Below are 3,027 nucleotides of genomic sequence, written 5' to 3'. Positions count from 1 at the left end.
CCAGAATATGCCATAAATTTGCTATGACACTAAAGTCAGGTGATTGTGGAGGTGTTTGGATGATGTGTGGATAATTCCCAACAAGCCAAGTCTGCACAAGACCCGACTTGTGCTTCAGATCGTTATCCTGGTAAAAACAGAAATTGTTAATTATGCCTAAATATTCGGCACTTTTATGCCTATTTTGCTTTAAAATATTAAGATACACTTCTTTATCCATTATTGATTCTATAAATTGTAGATTACCTACTCCTGCCGCTGATTTACACCCCAATACTATCACATGCTTGCCACCGTGTTTAACTGTGCCATATAAATTTTCTTTTTGGAGCTTAGTATGTGATATATTTGGCGTATGTTTAATAGTATTTCACATATGATTTACCATCTGAAGCGTAGAGATTAAATTTACTCTAATTGACAAAAAATACTGCGTTTCAGAAAGAACTGTTCTTGTACAGGTGGTGTTTGGTAAACTGCATGCGAAACCGTCGGCAGGCATGTGATAGTATTGGGGTGTAAATCAGCGGCAGGAGTAGGTAATCTACAATTTATAGAATCAACAATGGATAAAGAAGTGTATCTTAATATTTTAAAGCAAAATTTGCATAAAAGTGCCGAATATTTAGGCATAATTAACAATTTCTGTTTTTACCAGGATAACGATCTGAAGCACAAGTCGGGTCTTGTGCAGACTTGGCTTGTTGGGAATTATCCACACATCATCCAAACACCTCCACAATCACCTGACTTTAGTGTCATAGCAAATTTATGGCATATTCTGGAAACTAACATAAGAAAACATAACATTTATAGCAAGGAAAGTATGAAAGCTGCTTTAATATTGGAATGGCAAAAAATGTCAGTGGAATATACTCAAAAATTAGTTATTTCAATGCGTTCAAGGTTGGAGGCAGTAATTAAACAAAAGGGCTATCCCACTAAATACTAAAATTCACTTTTTTATGCCAAAAATTATTAATTTTCTAAAAAAAAATGTATTGCACGAAATAAGCTGTGAGGTCAGAATTTGGTGTATGTTTGTTTTTGTTCACTTAACTTCTTGAATATTGATATTTTTGCTAAATTTTTTTTTTGTTTTATAATAAAAACTAAACATTCTTTAAAGTTGCATATTTAAAACTTTTTATTTTGAACAAAATTTTGGATTTTCACGACTAAATCTACAAAAATATTGCTTGCACGAAATAAGCTGTGAGCCACTGTAGTTATATATAATTTATAGTTATAACTTTTTATTTTCTTAAAGTTTAAAATTATAACAATCTTAAGAATTACTAATTACAGATAATAACAAAATTGCAATCCTTTGTTTGGTACAAGCTTATGCCAATAATGTATAAACGACCATATATTTTATTTTCTATAATTACTACTCGTACATAGATTTCTTCAGCTAGAACAAAACAGCTGAAACTATGCATTAATATTGATTATGCATTGTTATATTTATTATATACAATTTAACTTACAATTCTCAAGTACTTAAAACAACATTTAATATAAAAGGATGAGAGGATTACATACATAGAACTAATATTTTAAAATTTAATAGAAATTTGTTAGCCGTTGATAGCATCAATTGTTTAGGCATCATATTAGTTTGTTTCGCTGTTAAATTAAGTTCACATTTCTTTTTTTTATTATTAAAATATTTTGTATGGAGACTTCATACTATAAAAATTCACATTCTTTGAAATATATTCACGGATTTTGGTTTTTGAATTTATTACATCTCAAATATAAATACGTTAACTCCAACTTTCAAAATTGAAGTTGATGAATTATAAACAAGATATCCTAAATTGCAAATTACCACAAATAAATCATGTTATTTAGATTTATATATAAAATTTTAAAATAAGATTCCAAACTGATGTTAACTGTAGAAAGATGTATATTAGTATCTCCATATATATAAGATCAGGGTTTGAATTGCTGTTGCTAATTGCATTGCTTGCATAATTGCTAACGCATTGCATATGAAAATGAAATAAGAATATGCATTAGCAACAGCAAAAAACGTAAACTGGTTTCATTTTGATTGCTTGCTAATAGTCAATTTTACATTTTTGACTATTATGCATTTGGAATATATGCAACGTGCTTGCTTATGCGTTAGTTGCTTGTGTTTTGCTATTAGCAAATGTGTATGGATTTCTTTTTTTGTTTTTGTTTTAAGGGAATGTATACGCATTATTTCTTTGTCAATTATGATGTGTGCGTACAATTTGTATGCAATTAATATAATTTTATTTGTAATTAGATTATGCCTAAACTTATGTTTATTTTAATTATTAAATTTATGATATATATGATATATATATATATATATAGATAGATATATATATATATATATTAATTATTAACTATTAATTCATATATAAATAAATATATATATATATATAATATATATAAATAATTTTGTATTAAAATTAAAATATAACTTAATATTTAAAACAGTTTAAAAAGTGAAATTTTTTATTTTATTTAAAAAACGTTTTTATAAATTAATGTGTTTAATAAACGACCTACGCCCGGTAAAAAACATAAAAACTTTGTTATCAATTATGATTAAAAATTTTAATTTGATGTTATTATTCTTCTAAATTTAAGTCCCATTCAGGAGGTTGAAACAACGGCATATCATCAATAGCATGGTCCAAAAATTGCGGATTTAGTTTAACCATGAGAATGTTTTCTAAAGTTTATGCAGCCAAGGAAGTTTTGGACAACGTAGAGTCTATACAAAATAAATCTTTAGATGAGAATTTTGAATTATGCGATGAATTTTGGGAGTTTGTGAAGAGTTATTCTACACCAAAATTGAAATTTTGAAGTTATCTTTTCAACGTGTTGATATAAATGTATTGGACTCTTGGAAGGAAAGACAGTTTGCTGATCCAGAATTACATGCGCTTGCGAATATATGTTTTGCAATTCCACCAACTCAGGTAAAATATTCGTTTAGCATAATATGAATAATCAAATTAATGTCATTTACAT

The sequence above is a fragment of the Teleopsis dalmanni genome, chromosome 1 (genome assembly GCF_002237135.1).
Source record: "Teleopsis dalmanni isolate 2A chromosome 1, ASM223713v2, whole genome shotgun sequence".
Taxonomy (NCBI): domain Eukaryota; kingdom Metazoa; phylum Arthropoda; class Insecta; order Diptera; family Diopsidae; genus Teleopsis; species Teleopsis dalmanni.
This window is presented reverse-complemented; position numbering follows the sequence as displayed.